The 20,865-nt window shown below is 61.2% G+C and overlaps 1 long non-coding RNA gene across 1 annotated transcript; it reads left to right on the top strand.

The window, feature by feature from the left end:
* The first annotated feature begins 8,001 nt into the window (after nt 1–8,001).
* Nucleotides 8,002–15,954, top strand: LOC118157900. Its single transcript, XR_004746740.1, has 3 exons — nt 8,002–8,204; nt 13,915–14,075; nt 15,751–15,954. It is a non-coding gene; the product is annotated as an uncharacterized LOC118157900 (long non-coding RNA).
* Nucleotides 15,955–20,865: the final 4,911 nt, after the last annotated feature.

The raw sequence follows: 20,865 nt of genomic DNA, 5'->3' as shown, positions 1-20,865 counted from the left end.
CAAGCCTTCCTCTCTCTCCCTCTGTGCTCCGAGGACGGAGAGAGAACGAAATATGCTTTTTCCTTTCCTTCTCCCTCCGGCCTCGTGGGGCTGAGCTCCTGTGTGCTGACAGTCGGCAGGCTGCCCAGTAGTGAACAAAGTTGCTTTCTGTAGTCCTGCTCCCTGCTATTCGTGTTGCTGCAGCTGGCCGGAGGCAGCCCCACACCCTGCCTGTGGGTCCTACTCGTGGGCAGCTGCTGCGACACTCATCCCATGCAGGGACTGGGGCAGAAAGCTCTCAGACCTGGGCTGTTCTCTCCCTCCCATGCAGTGCTGTCCCCTCAGACCATCCTGAATTTGCTCTCCAAGGCTGCTTTGTCCTTGTTGCACCAGGCATGGGAGCGATTGGCCCCGCAGGCCAACGTGTGCATCTCCAAAGCAAACAAACCCAGGTAGCCCAGGTAGCCATCCACCAACAAGCGTGTCACTTATTCTATTACAGAAGAAAAATGAGCAGCGAGCCCCGAGCCACGGCATGGTCACCTACCAGGTTTGGAGCCCTCTCCATCGCAGCAGAGGAATGGCTGCCTGCAGTGAGGCTGGCCCAGACACACCAGGAGCTAAATAGGGAAAGGCTCAGCCCTGCTGCGCTTCCCCGGAGGTGTGTCTGGCGCATCCCTGAGGTGCCAGCGAGCCTCAGGGCTGGGGGCCAGCACGGTCTGGGACTCAGCCACTGCCTCCTCCCCAGGCGCTGGCTCCACCAGTGGCTCCAGCCATGGCCCCAAGGGACTCACTGGGCAAAACCTGCACAGGGAGGGGTCTGGGGCTCTGCTGGGGGTGACAGTAGCCACCCTGGCTCAGACCCATCAAGTGAGGTGATGGCGCCCCAGCACCCCTGGTGTTTCTGTCCCCAAGCCCATTCTGTCCCCTGCTGCTGACCCCAGCCCCTGGTAGTGCAGGCACACCGGCTGTACTGGCAGCTGGCCCTGGAGCTGTGCCCCGGAACTGCAGGCTCCCGTGGGTGTCCTTGGGGGTGCTGCCCCCACCCCACGCCGTGACATGCCCCTCCGGCTGCCCGAGGCCAGGCACTGGGGCGCAGAGCGCTGCGGAGGGGCAAACTGGGGTGGGGGGGGCGGGGGGCGCAGCCACGGCCTGGTCCAGGGACGGGGCTGGGGGCAGCGGGGGTCCCTCGCGGGTGCGGGGAGTGAGCAGTCCCTGTCCTTGTCCCTGCAGCCGAGGGGATGCAGTGCCACACGGTGGTGCTGTCCTGCTGTCCTCCACCCAACCGCGCCTCCACCCGCCGCCCTCCAGCCTCCCTCCTCCAACCTCCAGCCTCCAGTCCTCCCCCGCCCAGAGCCCAGCAGGGCTGGAAGCTCTTCCCCCAGGCTCACGGAGCGCAGGTTGTCCCCTGCTCCTCTGGAGGGGCCTTTTAGGAGTCGAAATCTGCGGCCCCAAAAGCTGAGAGGGCTGCCGGAGGAATGCCCCCACCTGGTGCATGTGCCCCATTCTCGGGGCTGCAAGGCCTTTGTGCTTTGTAGGGTGTGGGGGGAATTTCCTCCTTTTCCCAGTGCAGCACCTGAGCCTCTAGACAAAAATAATAAAACCACAGAAAATGGGGTAAACTTCACTGCCCCTCCCCTCCCCCCCCCCCCCCCCCCCCCACTTGCTGCTGCATCTCCCCTCCCTTGAGCCCTCAGCAGCCCGGGGGTGGCACAGGGGATATGGTCCCACTGCCCTGCGTGCAGGGGAGCCCCAGCCCACAGTAAGACTCCAAGGGCGTTCATCACCGCAGGGCTTTGGGGGCAATGCCATCCTCTCTGGCAAGGCCTGTAGCTGTGCAGTGCGTGCACCTTGTCCCTTCCCAGGACAGGACAGGATGGGATGGGACAGGACAGGCAGAGCCCCAGGCCATGCCTGGGCTGTGGGGCCAGGCGCCTGGAGGGTGCTGGGCTGCATGTGTGTGCCGGGGCCGCCTGCGTTGTGTCAGCGCTTGGAAATGCTGTTTACACATGAGAGAGGCTCAGAGGCATCCGCGCTGGGAGCCAATTGCCCAGTTTTGATCTTTTTTGGTGAAAAGGAAACCAGGGCTTTTCAGACATGGCCAAATTTGATAAGCTGAGGGAGGCAGCTTTTCCCCACCAGCCTCGCACAAGGGAAGGGGCTAGGGTGCGTGGGGCCTGGGGTGGGGTGGGCAGCCCCGGCCTCATGGTTTTAGGGTGGGCCCCGGGTGCCCAGCTCCAGCCATGGCACTGCCCTGCCAACTTGGTGCTTGGGGATCAGCCCCAAAGTGTGGTGGGAAGGTGAGGGACCAGGCAGCCAGGAAGGGCTGGAGCCCCCCAGGGGGAGAGGGATGTGCTTTTGGGTGCTTGTGTACGTGCCCATCCCTGTTGGCTCCCCCACCATGTCCCCGCCTTCCCCACTGCTGTGGGAACCTTGATGGAAGACGGAGCCTGAAGAGTGGCAGCTGGCACCCAAATGGGGTAGCTCAGGTCTGCCAGCCCCAGAGAAACCAGGATGCACAACTCCCAGGCGATCCATCATGAAATCCGCTGTCATGGCCTCAAGCTCCGGGGTAGAGGCTGGGTGTTAGAAGAGTTTGGGGCAAAAATAGCAGAGCTCGTGCGATGCAGGCAGCAGGGGGGAACACACCCACTAGGGAGCATGGGCCAGAGCACGTGGCAGGGGGTTGCTGGTGTTGGCTGGGGGTCAGGCTGCCATTCCCATGCTGGCAGCAAGCAGCTTTTTGCCTGCAGGAGGGTTCTCGCTGGGGTGGGAGCCATGCACGTAGGGTCTGCACTTCCCCAACCCACAGCAGCCTCAGCATGGAGCAGCTCCATGGGGCATGGCCTTTCCCAAGCCATGAGGCTGCTACCTACAAAAGCTGAACTGGGATCCTTGGCCAGATTTTTGAGCCCTGAGCGGGGCAGCACCAGCCTCAGCACCCATGCGTGTGCCCATCTGCAGCTGCACCTCGTGGAGCCGCGCCACCTCCTATCACTGCATGAGCAACATTTTCCATTCATCAGAGGTGAGCGAGATGGCCTAGCCAGAGCCAGCCCTGTGCTGCTGTGTGGGAGGAGATCTGGGGCTGGGGACACCAGCATGGGGCCCTCCACATCCCCACAACCCTGGGCAGGTAGCATTTGCCCTGCCAGCTGGCCCTGTGGCGCGGTGCTCACAACCATATTTGCACAAACGCTGCTCAGCGCACCAGTGGCTCCGTCTCGCCTGGGCCAGAAAGGCTTATTTTAAGCTCGCTGGAAAAAGAACATTGTTTGGTGGGAAGTAAAACTCCCCTTTCTCAAAAAAGGGAAAAACAAAATGTGCTTCATTCTGCCCACTCCTCCAGTTGCATAAACATGGAGACATGTCCTGGCTGGAGAGGGTGGCCAGGAATGCGCTGCTGGCGTCGAGAGAGGTCACTGCCCCCCCCAGGGCATCCATCGGCAGGACAGGGACTCATTCCCTCCCATGCCTTGTGACAGCAGTGATGTCCCCAAAGTCCCCACCCTGGGGTTTTCACATGGGGTGCCCGAGTGGGCGGGCAGGTGGCATGGGGCATCACCCCAGCACGGATGCCATGTACATGAGGGGCGACCGCAGCAGCTGTGCAAGGGAACGAGCTGTCAGCAGCCCGGGGCCTCGCTGTGCCTGGGCTCTGCGTCAAAGGCTAATATTATTTATATAGCCCTAATCTGGCCATGTCAGCAGCCTGTCCTCCTCCTCGAGCTTGGGGCCATCTGTAAATCGCACCCTGTGAATAATGCACAGTGGAGAACAGCCAGGATTTGGTGTTGGGAGGCAGAACTGTGCACGCTCGTCCCTTGGGGACGCCTGCAGCACCCAACCCACATGCCCTGGAGCCAAAGGCATCAAGAGGCGGCTGCCGGCAGTGCCGTGCTGGCGGGAAGGAGTGTGTCCAGCACATCCTGCTGCGGCCCCACTGGCGCATCCATCAGCCCTCCGGCGTTTACAGCACGTCGCCCGTTACACGATCCAGACGCACAGGTTCCTGCTGCCCCACTCCTCTCCTGCCTTTTGTTTTCTTTTTCTTTCTGCTCTTGGAGACAGAGCACCTGATGGAAAAAGCCTGTGTGCACTCTCGTTCCTAGAAACAACCTTCTTCCTTCCGCTGCCGCCCTGGAATGCCTCACGGGGAGGACAGCAGGGGCAGGGCAGGCAACAACTCTTGTCCCAGCAGAAGTCTGCTTAGTGGCTCTGCCTCATGTCCCCATAGGACTGACAGAGCAGCCCCAAGGCTCTTCTCCAGGCAGGGAAGCTTCAGGGATGTCTGAAGCACCACCCAGGTGTAGGTCCCGTCAGCCTGTCAAGCCTGAAGAGCATCCATCCCCAGCCCCCACTCTGCCTGTGTCCTGATGCTCCCTGGGGAGCTGTGCCAGGAGCTGCACCTTCAGCAAGCCCCAGCCCTGCAGAGATGTTCCTCATGGGCCTGTGTGGCTCAGCAGGGTTCTGAAGGAGCCATCAGATGGAAGGGCCCTGTCTGGGATCTTATGGGTCATGGGCACCCAAATGCCTGCAGCTGTACCCGGTCCTGCTGCAAAGCATTGCCTTGTCACACGAGCAGCCTGGAAAAGGGTCTTTACGCTCCCCTTGACTTGTCCTCCTTCCTTCCCCAGCCCTTTGGGTTCCTCATTTCCATCCCTACTGGCTGCACCCCACTGCCCATCTGCTGCACAAGAGGGTAATGCGGGCTACCCAAATAACCCAGCTTTGTTTTTCCCCCCACAGCCAAAGACAAGGAATTCAGTGACCAGACACTGCCCATAGGGCACTTCGTTGGGGTGTCTGCATTTTGTGCCAGGCTCCCTAGGTGAGACCCAGTCCTGCCGGGATGCCCCCTGCATCCCCACAGAGCAGCCCAGAGCCATCCCCACTGCAAGGATGCAGGGCTGGAGTGAACCCAAGGACATGTTTCCAGGGCAGTGATGCCTTCAGGTCTGCAAGGACAAAGCATCTTATTTTTAGGGCTTTGGTGGTTTTTGCTTTGAGGGCAGGCATCCAAGTTCCCAGTTTCCCAGGGCAGGACATAGGTAAACGGAAAGTTCAGCAGTGGCACTGACGTCTGTCTCTGTGGTCATGCCCCAGCCAAGCCTCTCCTTCTGGGCACACACAGGGACCTGGAGCTCCCAGGAAGCTGTCACCAGCTGGGGACCCAGGAAGCTCCTGCTGCCTGTCCTGTGCTCCCAGGTTCTGCCGTTATAGCCACTCGTGGAGGGCTGGGATCTGCGGAGCAGCTCAGGAAGGTCCTGAAGGTCACCTCCAGAGCTGCTCCAGCCCAGGCTCACCAGTGAGCCACTCCATGCTGCCTGTGTGGCTGGCACAGCATGGGCAACAGGGCCACCAGCTCCTGCCCGCAGTGATATAGGGGCTTTGAAACACCAGCAGCCCCCTGCAGTGTCAGCTAGCAGATTAAAAGGCTGTAAATTAGCGTGGTTGTGTATTAGTGGGGCTGACTGGGGAGGGACGTCTGCTGGCACTCCCCAGTCTCTTGGGAGGGTTGGAGCCAGCACATGCAGCCCACCAACCTCACCCCCAGGGGGGCTGCTCTGCACCACTGCCTATGGCACCCCCGGGGTAGCTAGCACCTCTGAGACCCAGGGCTGCTCCCTGTGAGGCCGTGCTGGGGACCCCCTGAGGGTCCGTCCCTTTGCCAAGCAGAGACTGGGGTGGGAACAGGGCTGCCCGGGACCACCCAGCCCTTTGTGCCTAGCCAAGTGGGGCAGGGCGGTGGGAAAAAATGGCTTTGGTGGAGATACTGAAACCGAATGTGCTGCAGGGAGTTTGCTGGGCAGCATCTTAGCGAAGGAGTAATGAAAACAAACCCGCACCGAGGAATCCTGCTTTGCCCCAAATGTTTTTCTTATGGAGTTGTAATAAGACAAGAGTTGTAAAGATAGTAACCTCCTAAACATTACCTTATTAAGGCTTCTTAGAAACCACAGGGCATGACCCTTCTGGGTCATGGAACAAGAGAGCAGCATCCAGCGAACAAACAGAGGCTAACATTACATTTTTCACTTCATTTAGGAAACCTGGTTTCTAATTATAGGGTTTGTTTAACGGCAGCATTTATTTGTGCTTTGCTTGCAGCCAGCCCACCAGGAGCAGGGGCTGCATGTCTGTGTGGTGGGGTGAGGGGCTGGGGGGCAGTGAGCTCCGGGGCTGCTCCCGGTGCCATGGGTGCTCAGCACAGCCAGGTGCTGGCCTGCCATCACCGTGGTCCTGCTGGACCATGGCCCTGCTTCTCCTCCCCAGCACCAGCCCTGCAGCCACCTCTCAGACCACCCGTCCCCACTGCTGGTGTAACCTCCCTGCATCACTTCTGCTGCCCCTGTCCCTTGCTCACACCTTGGGCACTGTCCCCAGACCTGTGGGCACAGCTCCGCACCTCACACAGCCTGGCGCATGCTGCCCCTGCTCCTCACATCATCACCTTTTCCATTACTTCCCTAAGCTCTGTCCTTCTGGAGGGGACAGGGGACACCAAATGCTGGCATGCTGTCTCTGGGCAAAGCCTGGTGTGATGGCTCAGCAGCCTCAGTGCTGTGCCCACATCACAGGTGATGGGGATGGGAGGACCGATCGTGGCTGCTCTCCCCCTGCCCACCATGGCAGCGGGGATTTCCCAGCCACTCTGGGGCTGTGTCAGTGGAAGTCCTCCCCACCAGACACAGCCTGCAGGCTGGGCCCTGCAGTGTCAGGCATTGTGTGTCCCTTCCCAGGCCCCTCCAGTTCGCACTGGGTGCACGCAGCAGCCGTATGCCCTGGCACTGCTGGTGGCTGAGTGCTGTCCTGTGAGCTGCCAGGGTCTCTCAAGACACAAGACCTCAGAGCCTGGCCCTTTGCTTCCTCCCAGGAGTGTCTCCAGCTGGGAAAACATGAAGGAGAGGTTCTTGATTCCTCCCGCCTTGGGCTTCAAGTAGCACTTGGTTCCTGCTGGCTGCAATGGACCTCACACCGCCTGCTTCCCCACTCCAGAGCCATGCTCTGCTGCTGAGGACGAGCCCGTCACAGCCCCACAAGATGAAGCATCACTTGGGGGGTGGACTTGGGACCAGTCAGGACATCATTACCAAAAGCAGGGGTGCCCCCCCTCTGAGCCGTGCCCCCTGCACTGGCTGTGCCCTGAGCTGATGGCTGGCGTGGGAGGACAAGGGCGCGTCGGTGCGGTGCATTTCCCTCTGAGTTGCCAGCTGGCTGCTGGTTACAGCTGTCCTCTGCGTGGGGCGGCTGCCATACATGGGCTCATGCTTCGGGATGGGACGGGGCCAACACGGCCCCACAGTGATGGGGCACCCACGCTAAACCCTGAGGAGAGGCACCACGGGCACCCAGGTCGCACCGCAGGATTTGGGGTTCCACAGCCACTGCTGTCCCTGCGCATACAGCAGCCCCACAGCCGCCCCAGCATCGTTTTCCCAGGCCAGATGGAGCTTCTCAAAATAATGGGAACCACAAGCTGGGCCAGGGAGCATCTCCACTTCCTTCCCCCGCGGCCCTGCCGGCAGGACGGCTGCCAGCATCGCCCCATGCCCAGCCCCACTGCCAGCCTGGCCCCCTGCGCCCCACGGACAGGGCCGGGATGAGCAGGGGGCTGGGGGGGAAGCCTGTTCTTCCCCCAGACCTCCTCCGAGCGAGTTCCCGTCTGTTCCCAGGCAAGGAGCTGGCAGCAGGCGCAGCGCTCGCATCTCCTCCCCCCGCACCCCGCCACCCCTCCTTCCCTCACTCCCGCTCTCCCCCTCTCTCTTGCTCTCCCTCTCGGACTTAATGACTTCCACATGGGCCTCTGGCATCCTGAGCCAAGCCTCCCAGCATTGTCTGAAATCTCCAAATTTAGAAGAAATATGAAAATTTTCAAGCAGCCCTTCCTTAGGGGGTAAAACCAACACTCGGCTGAGCAGCCGCAGGTCAAGGCGGCGGCGCCACGTGAGGCACCCCAGCCAATGGGTCCCCTCGGCGCCCCTGACAGATGTGGCCGTCGGCAGCCTGGCCTCCTTCTTCAGCTCATATAAGGTAAAAAGAAAAAGGTTTTCCAGCTTCCAAGCTGCATGGAAGGAGTTTTTGCTGAGGGCTCCCATGCCAGCTGCTTAAAAAACCCCAGCTGGCAGCACAGGGGTCCCAGTGGTGGGTTATAATGTGACGGCAGAAGGAGGTGGCCACAGCCATGTCCCCGCGGCGCGGTGCTGGCAGGTGTGGGGTGGCAGGTAGGTGCCCACGGGGGCTCTGGGCTGGGGCTGGGGTGGGCAGGGGCAGCGGGCAGGAGGCAGGGGATGGCACGGATCCTCCAGCATCCCCTCTGCAAAGCATGGGACCCTCATTCCCTCTGGTGGGGTGTCTCCGGGACTGTGGGCAGGGTGCCCCCACCCCATGTGTGTGCACACAGGACTGCAAACCCACAGCTGTGCCTGAGAAGGGGAGGGAGGTGAATGGAGCATGGCCATGGGGCACCGGCAGGGAAATTCACCATGCTCAGAGGTGATGAGGAGTGGTCAGAGCTGCATCGGTGCTGCAGGGTCCTGAGCAAAAGGTTGCTCAAAGTCAGCCCTGTGCCAGTGCTGGGAAGGGGTGCATGGTGGGGCAGAGGGCTCTCCTGGCCATCTGGAGGCTGAGCTGGAGAAGGAACTGCTTTTTGCTCTGGGAACATCTGCGATGGAAAAAACTGGAAGTCAGTGGTGAGCCCAGGCAGGGCCAGCTCTGGTGAGGAAAGCAGCCCCAGGCTGCTCACCCTGCTGCGCTGCCCGGTGCTGCGGGGAGCAGGCTGCAGGCACAGACAGGGTTTGCTGCCGGAGGCTTGCGGGGTGCTCAGACCACCCCACCCAGTGCCGACCGAGAGCACCCCACAACCCACAGCTGCAGGACCCTGCCGCCAGCCCAGCCCACATTGCTGGCTCGCCTCGCTTGCCTTAATGCATCCCCCAGCCGGCACTGCTGGCATCTTCCCAAGCTGCGGAGTTTCCCCTGCTTCTCTGCAATCTGGGTGAATGGTTGCTGCGTCCTCGCCTCCCTGGCGCTGCAGCAGTGGCTGCCGAGTGTGGATGCAGCATGGGAGCCTGCAGCAGAGCCACCAGGCTGACCACGGGGCTGGTGGCGAGGGCATAGGGCACACAGTGGGCAGTGGCTGGCCTGCTGTCCCTGTGAGGGGCGAGCAGACGGGCACAGCTTGGTCCTCAGCTGAGCAAAGCCTCCTCAATGCTCCCTAGGCAGTGCCCCATCTCTGCCTGTCTTGTGCCAAAACTCCAGACCAAAAGCACCAAGGTGCTCCTTGAAGCACACTGACGGGTTGCTCCGGTGTTTCGCTTTTGGACATTTCTCTTCCAGGAGCCTTGCTTTCTCTCCCTGACCCGTCACCTTTCCTCCGTGCAGCCACCATTGCCTCTCCTCATCTCCTTCCCCACCACACGGATGGGGAAACTAAGGCAGGGAGTGGGGCTGGCACCCACCGAACACCCCAGCCCCTGCAACCATCACCCCTGCAGTGCCTGGCTTGGGTGCATGGGGCACTCATTGCCTTTGTGCTGTCCCCTGCCTGCATCCCCTTGCAGTGGCAGTGTCCCCAGGCCTGCCCCAGTATGGGGCTATTCCTGCCCCAGCCCCAGCATCCCAGCCTGCGGCACCATGCCCAAGGGCAATGCCATCACCTCCCCACTGCCGGCCAATGGGAGAGGAGTTAATTTCCAACAAATACATGCACACGCCTCTGCCAAAGATTTCCCAAGCTCTTATCAGCAGGAATTTGGGGAAGGCTGTGTCTAGACAGGCTGCAGCTCTGGATGGCTCCTGGAAAGAGTGGCATTTCCCTCCTTTCCATGCTTGTCAAGAGGCAGTCTGGGAGGCAGTCTGGAGATGATTAAGGGCTTTTTTTTTTTTTTTTTTTTTTTTTCCCCTCCTTTTCTTGGTCTCTCTTTTTTTAACATAGAATCTGCCTTGTTCCTGATCAGGATTTTCTGAGGCTTGTTCTCACCCTACCAAAACCTGCCCTCTCCAGGGGCTCAGGATCCTGCTGCTGCCCTGCTCCAGGGGCTGGGCAGGGGAAACTGGGTGCCTTTGGGTACTGTGTTGTTGCCTGTAGGAGCTGGGGCTGTATCAACCCATAATGCCCACCCACGGCATGCTTCTCCTCCTGGCATGGCACGAGGGGGCCCTGCCAGCCCAGGAATCATCCCCGAGGGCTGGGAACCCCACAGCACTCACAGGGCTGGGGTCCTGGGGGAGGTACACTGGGGTGCTTGCAGTGCCCAGTGCCGCACCAGGAGAAGCAGCATGGGCTTGCCTGTGGGAGCCGCAGTCAGATAGCAAGTGCTGAGGCAAGAGCCTGGAAATCTGAGCTCTGGAGCCATTTCACCATCCTTTGACCTTGGCCAGCTGCACACACACACACTGAAGAGGAGAGGAGAGCAGAGCAGACATTGCGCAGGGGGAGGCTCCCAGCCAGGAAGCAGCCCCAGCACCCCTCTCCGGGGCTGCAGGCCTGTGGGCGCTGGGGCAGCATTTGCTGCTGCCTCACTCCGAGCCCTTTTGCCTACCCAGGGCTGTGCAAATCCACCGTGCAGCCCCCACCTCTGTGCCACCACTGCTCTCTCTGAGGCGGTGGAGATGTGCTGCTGCCCTACTCAGGGATGTCTCTGCTGACACGGGGTCTGGCAGGGGAGCAGGGTCTCCTCCTCCTCCTGCCCCATCCCAGCTGTGCTGGGGGTCACTGGCCAGGAGGTGTAGGTGTAGTGCTGGCCCAGCTCCCCAGGCACTTCTGGCCCTGTGGCTCAGGGAAGGGACAGCACATGCTGGCTGGTGTGGCACAGCCATAGGTACCACGGGGAGAGCTGAGTTCTGACTCCGTGTTAGGGACGTGGTTACTGGGGGGTGCCCAGGGTTTCCTGTCCCACACCTTTATCCCACAGGTGGGGTGGAAGCCCTGGGCTGCCCCCAGGGATGGGACAGAGACCCTTCCCCAGCAGCAGCAGCCCCATCCCAGCCATGCAGACACACAAGCTGTGCAGCTGGCAGCACATGGAGCTGGTGCAGCAGCGCAAGGCCATGTCTCCGCCTTCATGGGCTCAGGATGCTTAGGGTGATCACCCTCCTGCTGCCAGATTTAGGCAATGGATGGAGCTTCTTTGTGCTGGTGGAGGAGCTGGAGATGGTCACAGTGACATGGGGAATGGGGCTTGACATTTCTGGAAGCCTGGAGACTGCCAGGGCCAGCGCTGTGCCCGCATTCAGGTGCTCGTGGTGTGCGTTTGAGGACAGGCTCGGCATTTCCTTCATGCTTCTCCTTTACCATGGCGATGGCTGCAGATTCAGCAGTGCTGCAAGGGGCAGCACAACCACAGCACCCAGAGCCCTGCCAGAGGGACCCAAGCCCTGTGCAGGGATTTGCCTCCCGCCATGGCCATGACGTGTGTCCCCAGGTGTGGGGACAGGCATTCCCAGACAGCCCTGCCTGCATGTTCACACAGGACAGCCTGGCCACACAGGGATATGGTGCCCTGAGAACCAGACGTGAGTGAAATGCTGTGCTGGATCATCTCCTGTGCCTCGTCTCCTTGCTGGGACCCAGCCTATGTGGGGTATTTTCTTTTAGTGTTTAATGCCTCTTACTGACTCAGCTTGGTGAGGCTGGCAAAGCAAATATGGGGCCTACTGGGGAGTTGATTTATGAACTGGGCTCCTCTGCTGTGCAGGATCTGCTGCACGCACACACAAGCACTCCCCCTCTCCCTTGCTCGAGCAGAGATAAGATGATAAAGCCTTGATAAGCAACCAGAAGTGCTGGCAGCCTAATGAGCTCCAACCACACCAAGACCATGCCTCTGCCAGAGGGGACTCGGACCATGGCTCACAAGGTCCCTGCCTCGCTGCTGCCTGCGCCATGCTCACCTCACAGAGCATCCTGTAGGGCTGTGGTGCAGAGGAGCATCCCCACGGCCACCCTGTCACCTCCTCCCGATGGCTCCAGGGATGGGTGAGGAGCAGAGCCTGGCCATGCTGTGGGGCAGCGGAGAACCCCAGGGCTGCTGGAGCCTCAGCCCCACTCCTGCCTGCGCCATCTGGGAGCTGTCCCTGTGGGGAGCTTTGCTCTGGGCTCCCGTCCCCTCGGAGGGCTGGAGGCCGGTGACGTGATGGCCTCTCCCCGCTGGGACCTCACCCCCGCACCACTTCCTCCGGACCGGGAATGTGCCGTGTAAACAGCCCAGCAGGGCCAGCCCCCAGCCCGCTCCCACGCTCCAGCTGCCACTGGGGTGACACCCGCTGGGCTCGCTCTGCCCCCCAAAATGCCTGCACCCCAAAAAACACCATCCTGCTGGCCTCAGCCAGGTGGGAGTGAGGGGGACGGGGCAGGGGGAGCCCCCCAAGCCCAGGGAAATGCGGGGAGGCAGCATTGTGAGAGGGAGGCAAGATACGGCTGGGGGAGGCAGTGGCTGGGCTGGAGGCAGCAGGAAGAACTGAGGCTGTGGGAAAGGCAGTGGGGTCCATGAGGAGGCCAGGCTCTTCCATAGCTATGTTTCACCACGATCCCTTCTCCCACTGCTTCTGCCCCGCCAGAAGCTCCTTCTGCCCTGCCAGCCCAACTCTGGTGTGGCCAGAGGGCTTTTGGTCCCTCGCCACAGCAGGCAGCACCAGTGGTTTGCAGGAGCCACCACAGGACCCAGCAGGGCCCAGTGCTGCTGCTGTGGGGGCAAGAAGGGATTTTCCTGCTGCCAGGGCAGGATTAGGGGCCTGTCCCCTGTCTGCTGTCACAAACACAGAGATGCCACTTGCTTTTGCAGCCTGGAGGTGACACACTCGCCAGACACTGCTTCTGGCTCACTTTTCTGACATCCCCACTGGGCCACCACCCTGAGCCTCAACAGGGATGCAGAGATCCCAGATATTAGGCTACTTTGGCCTCAACTTGGCACCGGGAGAGGAGCTGCAAGCCCAGGGAAAAGGAGTACAAACCAGTTCCATCCTTTCCCCTCTGCACCCATCCCCAGCTCTAAGACACAGGAAAAAAGACCCCCAGACTTGCTCCTTTGTTCTCGGCATTGTAATTTATCCCAGCAAAACCCGCAGAGAAAGAGCAGCATCCCCCTGGGCCCCCTTGGCTTGCCCCCAGCATGGGAGATGAGGGCTGCCCAGGCTCCAAATCTGCCGATTTGTCCATAAAAGGGCAGGCATTTTGCAGCCCTGGCGGGAGGATGGGAAAGGAAAGGCACTGCTATTTATAGCTGAGCATCAGGACCTCAGCCTGAACCCAGGGTTAATCAGCCTGGGACCAGATTAGGATCTCCCTTGGCCCCCTCTGTTTTCTCACAAACCTTTGATTTAATACCAGGCTGGCCAGGGAACGAGGGGCTGGAGGGGGCTGGGATGGAGATGCTGGGCGAGCTGGTGTTCGGCAGGGCCCCGCTGGATGCTGTGCAGGACAGCTGTTCATGGGGGCTGCTTCCCGCTTGTCTTGCAGAGCCCAAAAAAGCATCATCCCCACGTGTGGCTTCAATTCCCATAGAGCTGAGTGAGCAAAAGCTGCCCCCCCTCTGTCCTCCCAGGGGGCACCAAGCACGGACCCTGCCTCAGGCAGCACTCACTGGTGCAACCCAGCAGGAGCTCAGCCAGCTGGAGGTGGCACATGGGGTTTTGAGGGCTAGAGATCATGGCTGGGTCCCTGGATGGGCTCGGCTGGGACAGGGACAGAGCTCAGACCTGCATGGCATGGATGCCAGTGTCACCCAGCACCTTCTGTCCCCCCCCAAGCACAGGACAGACACAAAGCCCCCACGGCAGCACCGTCCTGCTGGGCTTTCAGGATTCCCTCTGCAGAAAGCACAGGCTGAGGCAAGACTTGGGCTTGGGCCCTCACCACTGGAGAAAGGAGGCTGGGGAATTTCAAGGAGGAAACAAATCCCAACTGTTATTAAAAAAGGACATTTCCTGCAGGAGTGGCCATGCTGGAGAGGGGAAAGGGCGCTGTGTTGTAACCACGGGGAGGGCCCTGCTGGGATGGGCTCTGACGCAGCCCAGTACCACCACCGAGGAAGCGGGCGGCTGCCGGCACTCGCCTGGCTGGGGATGTGGGGACACGGAGGCGAAGGCTGGAGGTGAGCATGGCAGGAGCCGGGACAGGACCCGTGGGTCCGGTGGCACCGAGGCGCTGTGAGCACTGCCCTGTGTGGACACCCTCTGGGGAGCACCTGTCAAGGCAAGCAGTTGTGGCTGGCGGCACCCGCACATCGGGGGCACCATGGGTCCGGTCCGGTTGTGTCCTGTGGGCACACGGCACATCCGTGCCCATGTGAGTGAGGGGATGAGCAATGTGGGGCTGGTGAATTTAATGAGCATGTGGTCATTATGCGGGGGCTGGGCTGTAAATCTCATCTTGGGAGAAGCATGTAAGCATGTCCGGGCATTATGAGGAGGCTGAGATTGGTGGCTCTGAGCATCCCAGCTGTCCCCGCAGGCACGTGGGGGACACGGTGCTGCCAGGGGATGCCATCGGGCACTGGCAAGGCTGGAGGTGGGATGATGCCCCTTCCATGTGCACGCATGCTCCTGGCAGGGCTAAGTGCTTTACTTTGGCTGCTTGGTTCAGAGAGGCTGAGCACAGGATGGCAGCCGCGTGGCACATGGGTGTGAGCCCCATTTCCCTGGGAAACTGGGCCAAAAACGAGAGCAGAGACAAGGGGGAAAGGGCAGGCCTTGGAGCACCCTTTTTGAGGCTTTTGGTTTTTTGCCCCTCCTGAGGATGAGGAGGCTGCGATGAGGCCAGAGCAGGGAGGACAAGGGTACCTCCCTCCCCCAGGCAAGCTCCCAGCAGATGTTTTGCTTCCCAGCAGTGGGATGTGCAGCCCAACGCATTCCTCCTGCCTTTCATGGTGCTTCTTCCCTGCCGCCACCTCCCCAGGGATGGCAACTGAGGTCCCCAGCCCCACGCTGCGGGTGAAGAGAAGTCTCCAGCCTGGCTTTTCCCACCAAGCTGGCCAGGGTATTGGTGGCAGGCAGGGATGGGGCTGTCCCTAGACCCCATGCAGGGCTGGGGCAAGGTACCTCTGATGGCTGCATGGGGCTGGGGATGTTCCAGCTTGCCCACAGGAGAAGGGGACTTGTCCTGGGCTCCCAGTATCTGGGGAACAGGCAGCTTTGAGCAATCTTTGAGCTATGGAGCAGGGCACACTGGGCTAGAGCTGAGCAGAGGCTCTGTCCCCCAGCACCAGCTGTCCATGGTGCCCAGCCAGTGGCCTTTTTGGCCAGTGGCTCACCAGCACTGCTGGGCTGGGGAAACCACGGTGTGAGCAGGGAGGCTGTGAACACTGTGGTCGTTGCAGGGTTTTGTGTGTGCATGGGGCTGCTGGTATTGCCAGGGGACCTCGTCATGCTGGCGGTGCCCCGCGGGTCTGGTTGTGTCCAGCTCCCAGGGAAGGGAGCACAAGGATGGGCTGGTGATGGGCAGCCAGAGGAGGAGTGCCCAGGGAGGCACTGCCTGGCTGGGCAGCACAGGGTTCCTGCAGAGCTCGTGGCATGACCTACAGCTATACCATGCCCCACAGGGGATGCACAGCAGGGACAGGACTCCGGGTGCCTGACCCCCTGCTCCTTCACACCAGATCTGAGCCCCTGGGCAGGGCACTGTGCCGGAGCCCCACTGAGACCCTGCTTCAGTGCCCTGGGGGTGCCAGGGACCTGAGGGGTGCCCCAGGGCTCACTGCCCCGCATAGCCCTGCCTGCAGCCCCTGGGGACTCACGGCTATGCTGACTGCCACCTTCTGTCTTTCACAGGGACACAGTCCTCACTGGAGCTGCTGGAGGTGCACCAGGACTGTACACCCCCGGACAGCATGAGCCGGGCAAAGCCAGCGTGCCAAAAGCCGGCATCCCCCATGAGCAAACCACCACCATCCCCAGCTCCCACCACCCGGAGTGCAGGAGGGCTGGCTCCTGGGGCACAGGGAAGTGCTGAGCCAGGCTTTGCTCCTCTGTGAAAAGGCACTGTGCCCCTTCGCAGAGAGGTGCTCATGGGGTGTGCACAGCGTTGGGCATTCAGGAGGCTGGGGACAGGGCTGAGGCTGGGCTCTGCCATGGTGCAGGGCAGGGGGGCAGCAAGGGGAGGCCTGCAGGCAGCCCTTCCCCACGGCACGGAGCCCACCTTGGCCAGGGCTCAGGGCCCACCTAGCTGGGAGCAGGGATACCCATGCTAGTGGAGGCTGCTTCCAAACCTCCCTCCTGGGTGACTCACACCATGACGTGGGTACCAAGTCTGGGGCACCATGGGGCTCTCCCTTTTTTCTCCTCCCAAGAAACCCGGGGACAGCAGGTTGGGGTCCTGGCACAGGCACTGGGTTCTTTGTGCCCCGGTTCCTGGCTGGGCACATCCATCCCCGGGGGCCGGGAGGGGCCGGTGCTGGATGCCAGGGGCCACACCAGAGCCACACCATCTGCTTCTCGTCAGGCTGCTGGGAGCGCCGTGGCTGCTGGGGCCCAGCAGCGGGACGCTATGGTGATGGATGGTCTGTTTATCACAGCTCAGCTCTGCTCAGGATGTTAGTGCTTGCCTGTGAAAGACATTTCTGGGCTTGGCTGCTCCCTCCATCCTCCCCTCCTCCTGCTCCCCCCAGACTCTCTCCCTTGTGGCCGCAGTGAGGGAGCAGGGGATGTCCCCCCTGTGGACCCTGGCCTGCATCTGAGCTCCTGGAGCTGGACTGAAGCCTTCCTGCAGGTGCTGATGGGGACAGGGATGGGGACAGGGATGGGAAACACCATGGGGCTTTCACACTCTCCTCATTCCCTGGTGCCTGAGCTGGGGTGGGACTGGCTCTGGAAGCAGCATCCTGGGATGGGAAGGGGCAGAGGGCAGGGAGGGAAGCACTGTGTTGGACACCCCCCCCCCCCCCCTCATCCCCACACTGTCCTGGGGGTGTCCTGGCCCTGCTGAGGAGCAGTCCTGCATCCTGAAGCCATCCCAGCAGCCACACCCCTGTGCTTTGGGACCCCCAGCAGCGACACCCCAGTGCTGGATCCAGGTCCTGGGTCCCTCAGAAGCACCCAGATGCACAGACACCAGTTTCCAGCACTGGGATGCACAGACACCGGTTTCTAGCCCTTCTCTCAGCACAGAGGTTTATCCCAGCCCATACTGTAGCCTACCCAGCCATGCCCTCCCACCTCACCAAGCCCCCAGCCTCTGTCTGTCCCTACAGCCATGAAGTCTGTCTGTCCAGCAGAGCAGCCAGACACACAGCCATGCTGTGGCACAACTTGCAGCGAGGCAGCGAGCACAGCCGCGGACTCCTCCATGTCTCCCAGCCCAAGGTGCAGTGCTGCATCTCTGGTCAGTTGGGAGTCTGAGATGAAGCACTGTAGCTCGGGAAGGGAGGAACTGTGCCCTGGGACCCCCGACACCCCTGGACCACTGCCTGCCATGAGGACTGATGGAAGCAGATGGATGCGCAGCGGGATGGGAGCACAGCTCGTGGCTGGGGGGCAGGGCTCCAGGGGGCTTCTCAGGGCATAGGATGGGAGCAGGACTGATGGTAGGGGTCTGCCCCCTCCATCCGGCTGGTCTCTGGGGCCAGGTTCCCACCACTGAGGGAGCAGGGAGTTCTTCCAGACATGCTTTGGATGCAGCCCCACAGTCTCCTGGCTGGTGGGGAAGCAGAGGGGAGGGTGCCTGCGGGCAGTCAGCGTGTCCCCAGGAGCCCCCAGAAGGATGCTGAGCCCCAGCTACGGGGAAGGGCTTGTCCCACAGCTCCACACCCCTGCAAGGGGAAGGGGGAGAGGAGGAGCCCAAAAAGCACTGAGGGGTCTGGAGGTTTCTCCTTTGGCCGAGGGACCCCCTGTGTCTGCTCAGGACCCCAGCCTGCCACTGGGCACCAGCAGGGGGGTGGCACAGAAGGGTGGGAGCCATGCGTGATGGGTGTGCTGCGGGGGGGAAATGGGGATGTGGCAGCTGCCAGAGGAGGGGACGTGCAGGGCAGGGACTGGGGGAGGGCCGCGGCCGCCGTGCTCTCAGGGTCCAGTTTTCCCAGGAATCCCTTAGGCGCTCTGTTGGGGATTCCTGGAAATACTGTTCTTGGGGCCACGGCTCTGCATCAGGAGACGGCCCGACCCTGAGGGGAGCCACGGCATCTGGAGGAGCCAGGCACAAGGTATGGGGTCACGCCTGTGGAGCTGTGAGCGGGGGTGGGAACCCAACAGATGTGGGGCAGCACACAGCCCAGCCCAGGAAATCCCAATCCCCAAAGGCCAGGGGATGACGGATGTCCCCTTGGGTCACAGCCCCCTGCAAGAGAAAACCACTGGTGGCCTTTCACCCTGCTTCTGCCCTTCGGTGCCCTCCTGGAGGGGTGTGTCTCAGCGGGCCCACGTGCATGCCTCACCACCCTTGCACCAATAAAGGTCTCAGCTCCAAGTGTCTCTCCTGGCCGTTTCTTCGGGGCTGGCAGCAGCGCAGGGCACACTGCGCTCTGGTGTCACGCTCTCGCGAAGGGAAGGATGCATCTTGCAGGCATGGGATGGAGGCAGATGAAGGGAACAGATATGGCAGGCAGCAGCAGGCAGCAGCAGGCAGCCTGGCCAGGCAGGGACAGCAGGTGGCAGTGCTGCCTCGGCTGCAGCAGGCAGGGCTGTGCTGCCCTCCCTGCCTGCCCTGCAGCGGCTGGGGCTTCCCGCCCCCCTTCTATCCTCACCCCACGCAGCAGCAGAACCATTCCCACGCCACCAGAGAGGCAGCCGGTGTCCCCTTCCCCATGCCCACAGGGGTCACAGGTCCCCCATGTCCCCTCTCCCTGCCAGCCCTGAGATGCCTGTGTCACCAGTGGGACATTCATCAGCACCCAAACCCATCACCAGGGTGCCCCTCATGTCCCCCGCATCCCCTGCCCGCTGCTAGTCCTCTTTGCAAGGGCACCATCCCACGCAGTCCCCTACCGTGTCCCCAGCACTGCAGCCTGGTTCCTGCTGTATCCCCTGCACCCACAGAGGTAGCACCCCCTCTCCTGGGGGCACCCCAAAACACTCACCCTGCTCCAGGAAGGACACAACTGGGGAAACCCTTCCTGTCCCCCATGGGAAGGAAAAATGGAAATCACAAAAACCTTCCTGGAAATTCCGAATCAAAACCCAAACTGTTTACCCCTCTCCCTCCCCGCCCCCCTTTCCCCGCAACAGCACTTTTGGTTTAGGGTGGCTCTAAGTGCTCTGTTTCAAGCATTTCCAAGCAGTTTGTTTGGATCCCAGCTCGGTGAGGGGGGTTAAATGGCATGCAGTTGCAGGCTGGAAAGCCGCTTTTCTCTCTCTCACACACACAAATTAAAAAAATACAGCACTGCGTTCAGGAAATGCCAACTCAGAGAGTTTTGGTTGTTTCTTCCTTTCTTTCTCTGCCCTTTTTTTCAGCCAGAAAAATGTATCAAAGCTGACCCTGCCCATGAGAGACATTAGCTTTGGACAATATTGGCAATCCCTGGCCAAAAAGAGACGTTTCACTGAGAATCCCCAACCTGCCCCCAGCTTGCCAGCAAACCAGCTGCCCCAGCAGCTGCGGAGGAGCAGCAATCTCCTTCTCACTAATAAATCAGGGCTAGGTTTTGTCTCCCCACGTTTCGTGACCACCTTTCATCCCGTGCTGTGGCAAAGCCTACCTGCCTTATTGCCCTGTGGCCGGGGCGGAGGGTGCAGGCCCTGCGCTCAGCACATCTCCCCACGCTCAGCACACCTCCCTGCACTCAGCACATCTCCCCATGGTGCCGCCTTGGGCTCCCGCACCCCATGCAGGGGCTGCCGGTAGCTCTGCGCACACAGCCCAGAGCGCTGACCCATTTCCCAGATAGGGAAGCTGAGGCACGGCTCCCCTGCCACACCTAAAGAGCATTCCAGGGTCCTGTGGCAGTGCAGGGACATTTTGGGATGTGTTTTGGGTTTGTCCTTTCCTACCAGCCCCTGTGGGAGCAGTATAGGGCCTGGTTCTTGGGCCACACTATGGCCAGCACCCCACACTGAGTCAGCCCGGCCCCTGCAGTGCACCGCAACTGCGGGCAGCTCCCCCTGGGACTTTCTCCCAGATGCCATGCCACCAAAATGATAATTTCCACCTCTCCCCGCTCCACCCTGCCACGCCGGCATGGCAAAGGCTGCTCTCAAACACCAAACACCCAGATGGGAACGCACTGCCTTGTGCTGGCACGTGGGGCCAAGGCTCTGGGAGGAGCGCAGCCACCACGGGGTCTGCGGTCTACTGTCACGGTGGGAAGGTGATGGTGACAAGTCCTAGTGGGAATGGCAGGGGCTCCTTTGAGGGGCTCCCACTGCACAGTCCACCTGGCTCTAGCAATGCAGCATTTCATCAAGCTTTGGGGGGGCTCAGCCCCACCTCCCCACCCAACAGAGGGCTTTCCAAGGCTGCAGCAGGTCCCCAGCACAAGCTGTGCTCCCTGATAATGACCATGGGGGAAGCCACACCTGCCCCTATCCAACATTAGTCACAGGCATTGCACACTCTGTGCCTCAGTCTCCCCACTGGCAAGGCAGCATCAGCACTGAGTCACGGGGAGCTGGGAGCAGCAGGAGCAGGATGCAGCAGGAAGGCTGAGCAGGGTGCAGGGCTGCTGCCCTGGGGCTCACAGGCAGCCACCCTTTTTTCTCCCTCTCTCCTCGCAGGACCAACCCGCCTCCAGAACCTAGCAGGGCTCCCAGGGACATCCCAGCAGCTCCGGGGAGGCGAGGCTGAGCTGCCACACTCCCTTTTTTGGGCAGCTTTCTTCTCCCTCTACCCCCTCCAAGATTCCTACAAAGTCATAGTCTTTGCAGCAGCTCAGCAGCTATAAATCCTCCTGTGCCTGCAGGGAGACCTCAGTTGTGCTTTCCTGCCTCCTCTCCATCTTGGGAGCCATGCGTGCT

This window comes from Oxyura jamaicensis, assembly GCF_011077185.1.
Source record: "Oxyura jamaicensis isolate SHBP4307 breed ruddy duck chromosome 13 unlocalized genomic scaffold, BPBGC_Ojam_1.0 oxy13_random_OJ106581, whole genome shotgun sequence".
Classification (NCBI taxonomy): Eukaryota; Metazoa; Chordata; class Aves; order Anseriformes; family Anatidae; genus Oxyura; species Oxyura jamaicensis.
The sequence above is the reverse complement of the archived record's forward strand: the minus strand, read 5'-3'. Positions and strand labels throughout refer to the sequence as shown.